This window comes from Dreissena polymorpha, chromosome 15, assembly GCF_020536995.1.
Source record: "Dreissena polymorpha isolate Duluth1 chromosome 15, UMN_Dpol_1.0, whole genome shotgun sequence".
Taxonomy (NCBI): domain Eukaryota; kingdom Metazoa; phylum Mollusca; class Bivalvia; order Myida; family Dreissenidae; genus Dreissena; species Dreissena polymorpha.
This window is the reverse complement of record NC_068369.1, coordinates 3112246-3130008: the sequence shown is the minus strand read 5'-3', so window position 1 is coordinate 3130008 and position 17763 is coordinate 3112246. Positions and strand designations below refer to the sequence as shown.

The window sequence follows — 17763 nt, the reverse complement described above, 5'->3', positions numbered from 1 at the left end:
GCAATCAAGATATGATCACCGCCATCTTTGAATTTTCTGAAATATCTGAAGTTTCATAACATGGATTTGAATCAGAAATGGACTGTTGAACAAACAAGAGCACCGCATAACGGGTGCAAACTCTTGGCTGCAAAAGCTTGTAAGATTTTTTTTGATTTTTTTAGAGGTCACAGTGACATTGACCTTTGACTGAGTGACCCAAAAATGGGTGTGGCGTGTAGAACTCATCAAGGTGCATGTACATATGAAGTTTCAAAGTTGTAGGTGGAAGCACTTTGATTTTAGAGCGAATGTTAAGGTTTATGTTAAAGTTTTATATTAGAGGTCACAATGACCTTGACCTTTCACCTAGTGACCCAAAAATGGGTGTGGAGTGTATAAATCATCAAGGTGCATCTACATATGAAGTTTCAAAGTTGTAGGTGGAAGCACTTTGATTTTAGAGCCTATGTTTAAGTTTTATATTAGAGGTCACAGTGACCTTGACCTTTGACCTAGTGACCCAAAAATGGGTGTGGCGTGTAGAATTCATCAAGGTGCATCTACATATGAAGTTTCAAAGTTGTAGGTGGAAGCACTTTGATTTTAGAGCCAATGTTAAGGTTTTAGCACGACGCCTACGGCAGACGAGCTGGCTATGACAATAGCTCTGGTTTTCTCCGAAAACAGCCGAGCTAAAAATGGAAACCAAGCACCCCCAGCATTATATTGGACACAGCGCTATAACGAAGCGCGTTAAATTGGAGTTACAGTGTAGAGTTGTTAGAATTTTGGAAAGTAGCGAAGAGGTTTCATCAGTTACTGTTCATGTCAGTGCCATGCAGCCGCTTACCAATCAGATATCAATAAATAAAAGATCAGAAAAATCGGTACCGAGCGCAAATTTCCGGAATGTCGAAGAAGCTATAACAATATGTGTTCTAATAGGTTCTCAAATGATCGCGCACTCTAACGCTTTTGTCCTCCTCACCCCCCCTTAAAAAAACTCATCTGAATTACATTAATTTCAAAATCGACCATGGATGGCTCAACTCCGGATTTCCGGAATAGTCCGGAAAATTGAAACCCCTGTTAAAAATACGCCTCAAGGCTCAACTTGATTGCATAAAATAATGAAAAAATGAGGGCCTATAAAGCCCATAGTTGCTCACCTGAGATTTAAAGGAACTGACCTGTTTTGTGCAGCCCAAGATGTCATTAGAACAAATGTTCTAACCAACTTTCATGAATAGTGAACACCCTGGCGGCCATGTTTTTCAACTGACCAGAACCATTTTTGTACACATCCAAGATATCATTAAAAAAAAATATTCTGACCAAGTTTCATGAAGATTGGACAATAAATGTGAGTTTAAAAGACTGTTAACAAGTTTTACAATAGACATATAAGGAAAAATGCCAGGCTCACTGGTCGCAATGTTTTTCAACTAACTTGAACAATTTTTGAACTTGTCCAAGATATCATTGGCACAAATCTTCTGACCGACTTTCACGAAGATCGGACAAGAAATGTGGCCTCTAGTGTTTACAAGGTTTTATTTTAGCCATATAAGGAAAAATGCTCCGCCCCCTGGTGGCCATGTTTTTCAAAACACCAGAACCATTTTAAAAACCATCCAAGATATCAATAGAACAAAACTTCTGACCAAGATTCATGAAGATTGAACATAAATTTGAGTTTTTATTACAGCCATATAAGGAAAAATGCCCCCCCCCCCCCCTGGCAGCCATGTTTTTCAACCATCCTGAACCATTTTGGAAGTTGTCCAAGATATCATTCGGAAAAATCTTCTGACCAAGTGTCATGATGATCGGACAATAAATGTGGCCTATAGAGTGTTAACAAGATTTTACTTTAGCCATACAGTGAAAACTCTCTTTACGACCACCTCGGTATTCCGACCAACTCGCTAAGTCGACCACCATTTTTCAGTCCCGATTTGTTCCTTCTATATTTCAATGGTCGTTACACTCACTAATCCGACCAACCCGCTAATCCGCTATTACGACCACTTTAATCAGTACCAATTATCGATATTGTTCTTAATTGACACCGGCCAAACGACCAGTAATTTTCACACCTTACTTGATCTGATGTTGTGGTACTATCGGGCTTGTGTACGAAGCCATTCTGACCCAATTAACCACAATTAACGACAACGGTTTTTGGCATCGATTTGCGACACAGGTGTTAGATTTTAGGCACTTGTTATAATTTTTAACCCTTGATTGACAATTAGCTATTATTATTATTGAGTCTTTGATGGGTAAATTGTTAGTTGTTTGGTACACACTTTAAAGATTTATTACGGCGAATAATTTAACAGTTAGGATATTTGAGTAACACGGTTTTGTTCGTGATGGATATAAAAACCGACTTTTATACCATATCGTTGTTCAAAATGGATAAGCGAAAACGGAAAGAGTTGTGTTTAAAAGAAAAGATTGATTTGATCGACGCAAGTGATGGGAAATCTCAACGACGATTTATTCGGCATTGGAAAGATTCGGGTTCAAGCTATTCTAAAAAGAAAATCTCGACTTTTATTCGACAAAATGCTAAGCAGACGACAATTGACTCATTCGTTAAGTAAACATCAAGGATCTTGATGAAAAGTACATATACATGTATTTACACTTCTTTAATGAACAACTTGAAATACTATCTTTGTACAATGTATAAATACAATGTATAAACGGATGACTGTTATATTGTATGCAAACAGATAAAAGGTCAGTGAATATTTACGTTGTTGTAATTATATGTCCATCAAATTCATGAAAACTCAGAATTAAGACCACCTCGCTATTAAGACCACTTTTGAAAAGTCCCACAAGTGGTCTTAATAGCGAGTTTTCACTGTATTAGGAAATATGCCCTGCCCCCTTGCCGCCATGTTTTTCAACCAACCCAAACCATTTTCGAACTCGTCCAAGATATCTTTAGGATGAATCTTCTGACCAAATTTCATGATGATCAGACATAAAAATGTGGCTTCTAGAGTGTTAACAAGGTTTTACTAAAGCCAGCCATATAAGGAAAAATGCCCCGCCCCCTGATGGCCATGTTTTTCAAGCAACCGGAACCATTTTCAGACATGTCCAAGATATTATGGGGACAAAACTTCTGACCAAGTTGCATGATGATCGGACAATAAATGTGGCCTCTAGAGTGTTAACAAGGTTTTACTATAGCTATATTAGGAAAAATGCCCCGCCCCATGGCAGTGACTTTTTTCCATCTTTATAAAGTACCGGAAAACGGCACTTTCCCAATTAGGACAAAACTACAAATTTCCGAATTGCTGTCCAAAAAATTCCCAATGTAAGGACTGCAAAATTTATGTTTTTCTTAAATAAAAAGCAACATTTAATTAGTTTCCCTATGCAGCTCTATGGCTTCAAACTAAGTAAATATAATATTGACAACTTGAAAACACTAACTGTTATCAATGTTAAAGTATTTGAGAGCAAAAAAATCAAAAACACCAAATTCACAATATGAATAATGCACAATGCAATCTTTCCCAATTTCAAGTTTTTTTCCCGCTTATTTTTCCCAATTGGGCTGGTACCGGTACTTTTTCCAAATGGGCTTAAAAAATCGCTGCATGGCAGCTATGTTTTTCAACCAACCAGAACCATTTTCAAGCTCATACAAGATATCATTTGGACAAATCTTCTGACAAAGTTTCATGAAGATCAGACAATAAATGTGGCCTCTAGAGTGTTAACAAGGTTTTACTTAAGCCACATATAGCCTTGTTAGGAAAAATTCCCGGCCCTTGTGGCCATGTTTTTCAAGTAACCGGAACCATTTTCGAACTTGTCCAAGATATCATTGGGACAAATCTTCTGACCAAGTTTCATGAACATCGGACAATAAATGTTCATGGCCTCTAGAGAGTTAACAAGGTTTTACTATAGTCATATTAGGAAAAATGCCCCGCCCAATGGTGGCCATGTTTTTCAACCAACCGGCATTATTTTCGAACTCGTCCAAGACATTATTGGGATGAATTTTCTGACCAAGTTTCATGAAGATCAGACAATAAATGTGGACTCTAGAGTGTTGACAAGGTTTTACTATAGCCATATTATTATTATTATTATACAGTAACAGCCATTTACTGAAAATTGACCTGCCCCTTGGTGGCCATGTTTTTCAAGCGAATGTAACCGTTTTTGAACTCATCCAAGATATCATTGAGATCAATCTTTAGATCAAATTTCATGTAGATCAGACAGCACATGTGGCCTCAAGAGTGTTAACAGGGTTTTACTAAAGCCATATATCGCCATGTAAGGAAAAATGCCCCGCCCCCTGGTGGACATATTTTTCAAGCAACCGGAACCATTTTCGACCTTTTCCAAGATATCATTGGTACAAATCTTCTGACAATGTTTCATGAGGATCGGACAATAAATGTGGCCTCTAGAGTGTTAACAATGTTTTACTGTAGCCATATAAGGAAAAATGCCCCACCCTATGGCAGCCATGATTTACAACCAACCAGCATCATTTTCGAACTCGTCCAAAATATTTTTGGGATGAATCTTCTGACCAAGTTTCATGAAGATGGGACAATAAATGTGGCCTCTAGAGTATTTACAAGGTTTTACTATGGCAGTGTGCGAAATTCGCACTAGCCCGAAGGGTTTTGGCAGTGAAAATCCATTCGGGCTAGTGGGAATTTAAATATTTATATAGTCGAGCTAGTAAGAAATTTTACTTTTTATATATGTGTATAAGAATTTGGGCAATTACTTTAAAATCTGAATTCGCACACTGCTATAGCCATATAGCGAAAATATAAGGAAAAATGCCCTGCCCCTTGGCGGCCATGTTTTTCATGCAAACTCATCCAAGATATCATTGAGACTAATCTTCTGACCAAATTTCATGAAGATCGGACAGTAAAAGTGACCTCTAGAGTGTTCACAAGGCTAAAGTTGACGCCGCACGATGCACAACGGACAAAAGGCGATCACAAAAGCTCACCATATAAGGCACATTGTGCTCAGCTGGTGAGCTAAAAAAATCATATTTAAGTGTATCCTTCTATCTGATAGTATCATTAGTTCATATAGCTTGGCCACCGTCTTATCTGGGAAATTTTGACACATATCTGATTAACTTGACTTACTTAATTTTATTTAGAAACTTAAATCACATCAATGGTTTTTCGGTTAAAAAAATGTCAATTTTCTATATTGTTTGAAAAAAATATATATAGGCAAAAATTAAACATGTAATACAAATGCCAATAATTTTGAAAACATTCCCTTTTAATCAGTATGTTGGTTTTATAGTCAATAACAATATCACTTAATTGTTTATTTAAAATGTATTACAAACATTAAATGTTTTCCAGAAAAATGATGACAAAACTGATTGATAGGAAAATATGAACAAAAAAGGGTTGCTAGGGTGCCCGCCTAGAATGGTCAAAATATTAAGGAAGTACCTGATATCTAAATTTATTTGCCTTTATTTGTTGTAGAGACATAAAATGTTTAATAAAATGTCTCAAAGTGTTGAAAATGTTTTGATTCAGTAATTTATCTCTTTAAAGGGCCTTTTCACAGATTTTGGCATGTTTTGAAGTTTGTCATTAAATGCTTTATATTGATAAATGTAAACATTGGATCTAAAAAGCTCCAGTAAAAATCAAGAAAAAAAATTAAAAAAGGAAAAAAAAGGAGGCCGCAGCAGGGCTCAAACCAGTAACCCGGAGTCCTGGAGTAAAAAACCAATTAGACCGCTCAGCAATCCTGCCATGTATGTAAAGGCGATGTATTTTATACTAAATATATAAGCAATCTTTGTAGTTTCACAAAATTAAACAACAACAACAGAACTCCAAATTATTCTATCGTTTCGCGCTGCAACGCTTTATAATTTTCAGGTTTTTAAATCGTCAAAAGATGCATATAATGGCTATATTAGACCACGGTAAATGTTCAGTATTACTGTTTCCTCACAAATATCATAACTAAAACGAAAATTTGCAAATCTGAAACAACTTTTTTCAATTTAGTCAATTTACCAAAACGTGAAAAGATCCCTTTAAATGGCTGAGAAGAACTTGTGGCTGAATAAACAGGAAAAAGCTAAGAATATGCTTAGGCCTAAAAAAACAAGAATATCAGTGAAACTGATGGATGCTCCCCGATGATGCGCTTTGTCAATCTATCAGGGCCCTCAATCCATTTTAGGGGAAGCGGGTCGCTACCCTCATGAGGGAGAATTTTCATGGCGTTTCGCTTTTGGGGGGATTTTTTTACTTACCGTAGGTTTCTACGTATAGCGCGCTCCCGTGTATAGCGCGCAGGTTGGTTTTTAAATGCAAAAATGGAGAAAAAATATTTAAAGACAATAAAAACACCAAATCGGAACGAAATTGGCCGCCATTTTTATATTGCACAAACCAATAATCCGGGGCATTGGAAAGCTTAAATAAGCATTCAAAATAGGAAGCGTAATTATAATTAGGAGCATGGGTTGCATATCACTATACTTTTCTGAACATTTTGTAATTTTCTTGCAAAAGATTAACAGTCCACGTGCATTTCGTGAAAAACGTGAGGAAATAAGAATAAGTGCACATCGTGTGATTTTTCCTCGGGGAAAGCATGGGCATTACCGGTAAATTTGAATGTCGCATGGGAGGCAGGGATACAGTTGTTGGGGTACACCACTGTTGAACATTCAATATTTATACACACAAAATGCAATTGCATATCTTCACGTTCTCAAGTTTCAATGAGTGTCTCAAATGTCAATTAGCATCTTAACAAGTCGTGGCACATATTACTCAATAACATCTGCCAATTACAAAGTGCAAAATGACCCCCTTTCACACCTACCGTTACCTGCAAAAAAGACCTCGTTCGCACCTACCCTTGCCTGCTCTCCGGAATGTCAACAACATTCCCCATCGAAATTCATCAATAAAGAAGTGTTAAAACACAAACAAAGAAATGTCCGCAAGTTTATTCAAACAAATTTATTTTTGACCAAAACTTCTTCTACCGCATTCATATCTACCAGTAGTGACTTGTTGTTTCGACAACGGCCCCTCATTCTGTACGATTATAAGGGTAGTTTTCTGGAAAAAAACATGGGGGCCATTTTGATTATTTACGATTACACAACATATTTTTTACCAATTTAGCAGCCAAGATAGCGTCGTATCAATGCATAGCGTGCACCAGCTTTTTAATTTGAATTTTGGAGGTAAAACACTGGGCGCTATACGTGGAAACCTACGGTACTCTCTAATTATTACATTTGTACATGTTTGCACTATATTCATTTCTTTTTTCATAATTAAGTATGTTCGACAAGATTAAATTGAAATAGAATTGAGATAAAATAATCACGAGACACATCTTCTTAAAAAAATCTTCTTTTAAATTTCAGGGGAATTTTTCCCCCCAAAAGGGAAAAAAATATACTTTTCAGGTGGGGAATAGATTGAGGGCCCTGTCTATGTGTTAGTAACCACCTAAAAAATCTATTAATAGCCTCGGTGACCTTGACCTTGATCCCAGTGACCTAAAACCTCATCAAAAGGTAGAGGTCCATGCAAGGTTCGTACATGGCAAATAGGTAAGAGATCGGTAAAGTATAAAAGGCGCTATTAGCAACTGTAAGAAAAGTGTGACGGAACAGGGTTTTTTTGGCCCGATTTTATAGCCGAAATTCGGCTATGTTCCCAATCCCAAAAAGTATACTTTTTTCCCAAAATGTGGCAAAAAATTCCCAATTGCCAAAAAAAAAAAAAAAAAATAATTTTTTTTGTAAAAAAAAAAAAGTCTTATGTGTATTTTATCTCAATTTTAATTCAAATCCAATTACATCTAACAAAGTATTATATGATTTTTTCTTTTAATTTGAATGATTATAAAGAGTTAAATCAAATTTAGTATTTCCCTAATCAGTGGACTTTTCGTGTGGAAAAAAAGGCTAATGAATTTATTTTCCCAATTTCATGAAAATGCCGATAAAATTCCCAATTCCAAAGCCATGGGCTATCTTCCCAAAAAGTGGGAAAAAAAACCTGCGGAAAATAAATTATTAGCCTCAGTGACCTTGACCCCAGTGATTTCAAACCTCATCAAAAGGTAGAGGTCCATGCAAGGTACGTACATGCCAAATATGAACGAGAAAGGTAAAGTATTGAAGGTGCTATGAGAAAATTACTGTCAAAAAAGTGTGATGGAAAAATCTATTATTAGCCTCAGTGACCTTGACCCCAGTGACCTCAAACCTCATCAAATGGTAGTGGTCCATGCAAGGTATGTACATGCCAAATATGAAAGAGATCGGTAAAGTATTGAAGGTGCTATGAGAAACTGTCGAAAAAGTGTGACGGAAAAATCTATTATTAGCCTTGGTGACCTTGACCTTGACACCAGTGACCTCAAACCTCATCAAAAGGTAGAGGTCCATGCAAGGTACGTACATGCCAAATATGAAAGAGATCGGTAAAGAAATGAAGGTGCTATGAGAAACTGTCAACAAGAGGGCCAAGATGGCCTTAGTTCGCTCACCTGAGAGGAGTTGGTTCATTCAATCTTTACCAAATGTCAAACTTGACCTAGATATTGTCCAGACAAAACATCCTGGTCAAGTTTCATCATTATTGAACCAAAACTCTGTCGTATGGAGAGTTTTTGTTTTTGTAAGATTTGACCTGGTTAACTATATTTTGAGTTGACCCCCCTTACCAAACATCAAACTTTGCTTACAAAAATAAGTATTATGACCAAGATTCATAAAATCTGAAACAAAATTGTGACCTCTTTAGTTTTAACAAAGATTTTGACTGTAAACATGTAATATAATGAAAACTTTGACAATCTAAGGGCAATCAGGTGAGCTAAACGTGTGTTTCACCGATCTGAGCCATTTTCAAACTTGTTCGAGAAATCAATAAAACTAATGTATTGACTAATTTTCAGGATGATAAGGCAAAAAATGTGACTTCTATAGTGTTCGATGACAAGGTTTCTCTCTAGACACATAAGAAAAATTGCCCCCCCCCCCCTTGGCAACCATGTTTTTTTACCAATAGGGACCATTTGCAAACTCCTCTGACTAATATATAAAACCAATCTTTTGACTTCTAGAGTGTCACATGCTTTTTTTACTATATAAATATAAGATTACTGCCCCCTCCCCCAGCAGCCATGTTTTCAACTGACAGGAACCTTCTCATAGACGGGCGTATAAAAATATTATTCACGACTATAATGCATTACCAATCTCAATTGTTTGTTAGAAACTATTTAATTGCATGTTTACATGCAAATCCCCTTCGTTTTTTTCATTTTTTCTTATGAGAGCTATTAAAACAGGCTCTACCTTCCCCTATTAATGAAGGTTTACAAATCTCTATATCTTACCATCGCTTAGAGCTCCTAGCATAACATTTAACACAAAAACCAAGTTACACCTATCTATAGGTTTATTATGTATGTAGATATATAGTGGCAATGTTGAACCACTTTGTGATCTGAAAAAAACTAAAATATTAATAATTTTTACATATATTATACATATCACACTTTCGTGTAATCTTTCTTATCCCTAGAAACATTAAATTAAAAGTATTATTATGTTAATTTTAACAATAAAACCACAGATCACAAAGTCTAAAGACTCCAACAAACCCATTGCAGTATATACTGAACAGTGGGTCTAGTAATGATGATGCCACATACAACAGTATGTGTGTTTTCACCATCTTTACTTATAAAAATTGGGCTATTCTTTCTCTCCTTAAAAAAACAAACAATAACATACAATAACAACATCATATTAATAATAATAATTAATAAGAAGTACAGAAACATAACATAAACATAGTAATTTATAACTATAAAACAAGTCCAAGTTCTTTTGGATTTATTCATCCTTTTTCTTTCATTTTTATATTTCCTACATAGAAAATATTACTGTTTACTTTTTGTTAAGTGCAATATCAAGGTCGTCCACCGTGGGAAAATTTCTATTTTTAAACGGATTGACCACCTTGTAATTCTTAATAAGAAATTTCGGCCAATCAGCGCCATCCTTTTAAGTCTATTAACGAATAAAAAACCCCGCTTTTTAACAGTGTTAGGCTCAGCCAGTGTAAAGCTAATTTTTAAACTACTAGATTTTTATTAAAGCACCGCACCAACACTGCAAAGTTTTATATTTGTATCAATGGTACAGCCCAGTAAAATCGGGCTGTCCATTTTATGGCCGTTTTCGACCTTTTAAATGCAGAGTTTTAATGTTAAGCAGTGTGCTCGGGCAATGGTTTTTTAACCGAAGTCCCGAGGGTAAACAATCCCATTAGTCATTAGCCATTGACATGGCGTCTGCTCTTGCACGGACGTGAAAGAGACAACCAATCATAATGTATGCGTCTGTTCTTTTGCACTTTTAAAATCTAAACAAAGCAGAATTTCATTAGGAAATGTATGAAACAAGAAGGAACAAGACTATTGCCAAGCAATAAAAGTCCCCTACCGGCTCCACCATTGTCAGAAATTCCATTATTCTACAACGGTTGTTTCCCCAGGACCAGAGGGAGTGCACGGTAGATGAAAAATAGTTTGAATACAATTGAAGGAAACTTTTTAAAAAGCGTGATATAAAATTGGTAAAAAGACCAGATATTACCTTAATGCAGGAAGAAACCCACAAAAAGCTCTTATCCAGCCAATATTATTAATATATTGGGGATAACAATAGAGGAAATAGTACTAAAGTACCTTATCTGCTATGTAAAATAGCAATTTAACACAAAACCGAGGCAATTTGCTATAGCGATTTAACATAAAAATAAGGAAATTTGCTATATAAAATAGCAATTTTAACAAGGATTAATGTAATACAAGGTTCAAAATTTGCTATGATGTAGAAATAGCAATATTAAGTAAATATTAAGGCAATTTGATATATAAAATAGCAGTTTCACACAAAAATAAGGAAATTTGCTATACAAAATAGCAATTTTAACAAGATTTAATGTATCACAAGGTACAAAATTTGCTATGATGGAAAATAGCAATATTAACAAAATCTACAATAATACCAAGGAATTGGTATTACCCTGAATAGGGCTAAATAAGGGTTTTGCAAGGTATAAGGCCCTGCACCGTGCACTCAAGTCCAACATGGCTCTTCGAGTTTGAAGGGGAAAGGGTGGGGTGTCAAAGGCATACGTGACGTCCCGATCTTGGCGGGACAGTCCAGCTTTTAAGCTCTTTGTCCCGGAATCCCGATACGATACGATTTGTCCCGACTTTTGTTAAAAACAATGTTAGGTCTATAGAAGTTCCCAATAAAATTCGCTTTTCGAGCTCTTTCTGGCTAAAACTTACCATCGCTAATCCCTTTATTGTCCCAAATTAACAACCCACTGCTACTACTCAAGTGCACCAGTGTTGTTTTTGACACCTTATCAGCGATTTATCGGCAACTTATTGATTTAATCAGCATTCACACCATGCCCATGGTGTTTTTATGATAGGGGTCTCTAATTGCTATCGAAAGTAGCTAAAGAAACTTCAGCGTACAGTTTATATAGTATTGACAGACCTCAAAAATCATAAAAAGCGACATTTAAAGTTATGGAAGCCAGAACTATATCGAAAGTAGCTAAAGAAACTTCAGCGTACAGTTTATATAGTATTGACAGACCTGTACAAAGTCGCGCCAGTCAAAAATCATAAAAAGCGACATTTAAAGTTATGGAAGCCAGAACTATATCGAAAGGTGTATCGTACAGATATGCGTTTGTATTTTCAGGCCCAATCAAGTCAAAGATACTATTATCCTGTGTATTATACAACCTTTGGTAATAAATCCTGTCAAAACACCGATTTTGTACAGCAAACAAATTTAATGACGACCAATATACATTGATGTTTCTCACAAATTACCTTTCGTTTTCGACTGGTTTTCAGAAAATAGTTTGAACATATTGCATCAATCTAAATTTAGAGTTAATTTACGATTGGTTGAATTAGAACAGTGCTCGATGCGCTCATAACGTGTCACACGATTTACATCAATCGTGATACATCGGCTATCTCGGATTCCTCCGTAAGAGTGATTTATGAAATAAATCGTCTGCTGATCCAGAGTGGATTTACATATGTTCAAGTGGATATGCTTTTACCAATTGGATGTCAAATCGAGGCATACGGGAATACCCCTCATTTCAGTTTACGGAGTGTGTGTACTTCCGGAAAATTAAGAACGTCTGTGTTCACGAAATTCTGAACACGCACATTTATCGTTAATATTGTATTGTTTTGTAATATGCTGACTATTGACTCAAGAAAACGTGGAATGCTTGATCGTTTTAGGTGTCCCGCTTTTTGGTCAAATATCCCGACCATTTTAATGGTAAGTCCCGATTTGGACTTGAAAAATCCTGGCATGTATGCTCAAAGGGGAAGAGAGGGGATGCAATGCAGCCAACAATCCCAGGTTACTGCAGGGTTTTACATTCATGTCAAATTTTAGGGGTCCCTAGGACTCAAGTTGATAATTTTCAGGGGTCCTGTCAATAAAAATGGGGGTCCCAACATAACTTAGTGATGTATTAGTAGTATAGCACTCCTGTCATTTACACGTGCATGGTCCTTTATTCATGGCAAGTATGGAAAATTGGAAAAAAAACATCTGTAAATGGGTTTGATGTTACCTTCACAGACATGCATGTTTCACAGTTCATCAAATCATTTCTGAATGAAAGCCATTGATACTTATTTAGCCATTCCGGCGAAAACGTTTGAGCCTTTTTAGTGGCAGGGGGCATAGTTTCAGTCCCACAGGAACCTTGCACTTGTTTGGCTGATTCTGCATCTTTAAAACTCGTTTGAAAGAATGCTAGAAGGTCACCTTGTTTTGACATTTTTGCGGACAAAAAAGGGAATATTTAAATGCATGCCATTTGAGTTACTGGCAGTGAATGTATGCTAAATATGCTGGCTGTGTCAAAGTCAATTAGTTAAAAGTATAGTAATCGATTATTTACGTAAACAAAAGCCAAGATTTAACACACACCTATAAAATTAAAGACTGTTTTTATTTTTATAGTTTAAAGGGGCCTTTTCACAGATTTTGGCATATTTTGAAGTTTGTCATTAAATGCTTTATATTGATAAATGTAAACATTAAAATTTAAAAGCTCCAGTAAAAAATCAAAAATAAAATTGAAAACAGGAAAAAAACAGTAGCCCGCAGCAGGGCTCGAACCAGTGGAACACGTGACTCCCGGAATCCTGAAGTAATTACGCATTAGCCAACTGAGCTATCCTGCAAAGCATACATAGGATGCGTATTTTATACGATATATAAGCAATCTTCGTAGTTTCACAAATTTAAACGACAACAACAGAACTCTCCAAATAATTCAATCGTTTCGCGTTGCAACGCTTTATAATTTTTAGGTTTTTAAATCGTCGAAAGATGCATTTAATGGCTATATTAGACCATGGCAAATGTTCAGTATTAATACTGTTTCCTCACAAATATCATAACTAAACCGACAATTTGCGAATCTGAAACAACTTTTTTCAATTTTGTCAATTTACCAAACCGTGAATGGATCCCTTTAATCTTGCTTGCCAGGACTTTGCACCTAGCAACAGCAGGTGCGCGATAACACGATTGGTTCATAAATCAACAAGCGAGACAACTCGTACATCCTTCTAGAAAATTACGTATTGCAGTTGTCTTTCAGAGTTTCTTGTTGACATTACGAGAACCAATACGTCAAAATGATTGTGCGTCCCATGGGACGCAAATTTACAAATATGACGGGTCCTGATTGGCATTTAATGCGTATTTGACGAAGAATATCGCGTCCCGTAAAATCCTGTTTCTGGACAGCCTCGTCCTTTCTTATAATAAGAACTGCCTTAAAATATGGTTATATTAAGACACTGAGAAATGTAAATGGTGGACTAACGTCATACTCTCTTAAAAAATGTTTTAAAATAAAGAATACCAAGTCAATACCTTTGGCCTGATTAAGAAAGGGCGGGGTAGAACAATAAACCCCTTAAAAACTAAAACAAGATTGTGTAAAGGTGACACAAATCCAACGTAATTGCTAGATTACGTCAGATTTATGTAAAGATTACACAGTGTAAAAGAAAACAGTCACAAGACTGAATAATTGGGTGGGTGTTGGCTGCTCTCCCTCCCCTAATGACCTAGATTTTGCCAGTTATCTGACAATCTAGAAGGTATTTGGCAAGGGCAGAGTAGACCGGGCCCCTAGCTGCTCCCTTGGGGTCTAGCGCGTTGGAAAGGTTTAAAACTAGTCCATGGGCAAGCAATGCAGCTTCGAAGTGGTCCCTCTGCGCCTTATGGTTTGGACAGTGCAGCAGCATGTGGGGCGCAGTGAGGGGTTCCTGGCAGCTAGGACATGCAGGGTCTACACCGAGGAATACTTTCCCGCGCCACCGGGTAATAGGGTGGTTCCCATTCTCAGGCGCGTGATGGCTCTGTCAAGCACAATGCTTGCTGAGTATCTGTCAGGCGGCTTGAGGGTTTTCGCGGGTCGGGTAAAAGTATGTCGACAGGAAGCCAAATAGTCGGTCCGGAGATTCCACTGACCCATGACAAATTTCTTTGTCAGGGAGAAGATCTCAGTAGGTGCCAGGGGCTCCCCAGCATCTACGGCCCCCTCAAGAGGCCCTCCTTAGCCCCCCTGTCTGCCTGCTCATTCCCACTGATGTTGACATGTGCTGGACACCATACTAATGTGACCTTTAAAGATTAATCTAGGCACTGTTGATGAAGCTCCAAAATGTTAGTTAAGATATCAGGCCTAGATCTGCTATTCCTGTTTTTTAAAGGCTCAAGAGATGACATTGAGTCTGATAAAATAGCAGTTTTAGTAGGTTTATTGACCAATATCCAGCACAAAGAATATTTAATAGCCAAAAGTTCTGTTGTAAAAAAAAAGAAATTGTTGCTGAGCCTGTGCTTTTTAGTAATATTTTTGGAAGGTATTACAAAAGAGTTGGCCACCAAACCAGAGTTAGGGCATTTGGAGCCGTCAGTATAAATTTTTAGATGCTCAGCATACTTATTATCTTTAAGAGAGAGTGTTTCTGACTTGATGAGTTGTGGCAAGTCAGTTTTCGTTATTTTATTGGAGAGTGATAGGTCAACATCAATGGGTCCAAGTGTCCAGGGGGTGGTCTTGATGGGCCTCAGGTCTGCTACAGGTACCTTGTCGAGGCCGGCACCCTCAACAAGGGTCTTAATACTCGCACTGAATGGTTGGGCGATATGCTTACGCTTAAGCATTTCCCCTTGATGAGGTGCCAGTCCCGACAAATTTATTAACAGGGTTTGAGCCATGCCGAGACTTTGCCCTCGCCCAGAAGTTAAGGGACACTGTTGACTACGACGCAAGTATAAGGGTAGTATACCGGCCTCCTCTTCAAGCAGTGCACCCGGTGTGCATCTCAGGGTCCTCAGAGCTATCCTAAGTGCCTTATGTTGAATGGTATCAACCATTTTTATTTGACCTAGTTTTTGATCTAGTGACCTAGTTTTTGACCCCAGATGACCCAAATACAATACCAACCCAGAATTGATCAAGATAACTATTCTGACCAAATTTCATAAAGATTGGATGAAAACTGCGACCTCTATTGTCTACACAGGGTTTTTCTATTATTTGATCTAAATGTTTACCTAGTGACCTAGTTTTTGACCCCAGATGACCCAAATACAATCCCAATCCATAATTCATCAATATGAACATTCTGACCAAATTTCATAAATATTGGATGAAAACTGTGACCTCTACTGTCTACACAAACAAATTGTTGACGGGCGCACGCACGCACATACGGACACCGGACATCACACGGTCAAAGGTGAACTAAAAAGTAACCTTCAATTGGGCTTGAACCACTGACCCCTGGAATCCTGTAGTAAAAGTCTACTGCTTAGACCACATTGCCATCCGTGCTCTCATACAATGAGTGATGTATTTAATACTTTATATAAGATATCCTCGTAGTTTCACAAAAGATATCGACAACAACAGAACTCTCCAAATTATTCAATCGTTTGACGTTGCAACGCTTTATAATTTTCAGGTTTTTAAATCGTGAAAAGATGCATATAATGGCTATTTTAAAGCATGGTAAATGTTCAGTATCCTCGAGTGATGAACGGGACCCGTCCCAATTGCCGAAAAAATACAAAAAATCCCAATCAAAATTGAGTAAACAATGGCCGAAAACGCCAACTTGACGTATTTCGAGACCGTTTTAAGTTTCGGCCGATTTGACTTCTCAATCAATGACTGCTTTAAACATTTAACGTTACATTCGTACATTAAAAACGTGTATGTTATCATTTTTATACTCACAAGTCCTATAACTACACACTAGACATTGAGAAAACACATTAGATATAAATTATCCGAGTAGTATTAAATTGCTACGTCATGACCTTCGATATTGCAAATGGCGGACGTATTGTAAGTGTAACATTCAACCAGCGTTCAGTTCAAAGCTGGCGATTCAAATTACAAGTAATGGTGATGCAATAATGGAGAAAGCAAGAAAAGACAAGACAAGACAAATATTTATTCAGACTTGCACAGTGTACATCGTCTAAACACTAGTAGATATTTCACATACAATTATGTCACAGGGATAAACATAGTAATAATATAAACATAAGGAGCATCGTATACGTTTAAGAAAAGTTACAGAGATAAACACAGTAGTAACAATGACATAAGCAGCATCGTATACGGTTACGAAAAGGCAAGGTAATATATGGAGGATTGCTATATAAATTAATTAACAACATTAGTAATATTATTTCTTAAAATCAGAGCTTCTTTTACAAATTTGGCTTAATAAGTTCAAATTTATTCGTTGTATTCAGCAACTGGTGGAATTTATAAACAGAAGGCCTATTGTAATAACATTTCTTTAAATATTTTTTTCTAATATCAACGTATAATGGACATTTACAGACAAAATGGTACTCATCTTCAATATCTTATTCGTTACAACACGTTCATTTCGTGGTATATTTTGACCAGCATATCTTCCAGTTTGAATTTTCAGTGGTAGGCTGGAAGATCGAAGCTTTGCGACATAGTGTCTTAGTGATTTAGGTAATAAATCTAAATAATTTTCGTATACAAATGTTGATATAAACACACGGTACATATCTAAAAACAGAGCTTTTTTCAACGGATCGAAACCACTCTAGTTTATAAGTATCAATTACAACAGTTTTAAACTGTGGTATAACTATTTGAACATCGTCGGAGCTTGGATTATTAAACACGTATGAAAAAAAACCGTAAGTGTCTAACAATAGTTTAACATTAGATACCCAATAAGAACGACCATTTTGTCAATCATTTAATGCTTGTTATAAATCGATTTTAAAATTATGTTATCAGTTTCAATAAGTTTAAACCAATATTTAACCATTTTAACATATCTATGGATAAATAGTGGGTATCTTCCTAACTCGCCGTACACTACAGCATTACATACAGTTTGCTTAACGTTTTACAATCTTTTACAAAACTTTTAAGTGTACCCTTTCCAATTCCATGGACTTTGCTTTACCCCATATCTCACATGCGTAATTCAGTATGGATCCAACAAAGGCATCGAATAGCTGGAATTGTGTTTTTGGTTTCAAGTCAAACTCTTTACATTTGTTAAATAAAATATTCGAATCTTTAA

General features: G+C 36.6%; 1 long non-coding RNA gene across 1 annotated transcript in view; it reads right to left on the bottom strand.

The window, feature by feature from the left end:
* The window catches only part of LOC127860048 (uncharacterized), a 37577-nt gene extending 25619 nt beyond the window's left edge, over positions 1-11958 (bottom strand). The window contains exon 1 of the long non-coding RNA XR_008039578.1: positions 11857-11958. This is a non-coding gene — a long non-coding RNA (uncharacterized LOC127860048). The remainder of the gene's footprint in view (positions 1-11856) is intronic.
* Positions 11959-17763: the final 5805 nt, after the last annotated feature.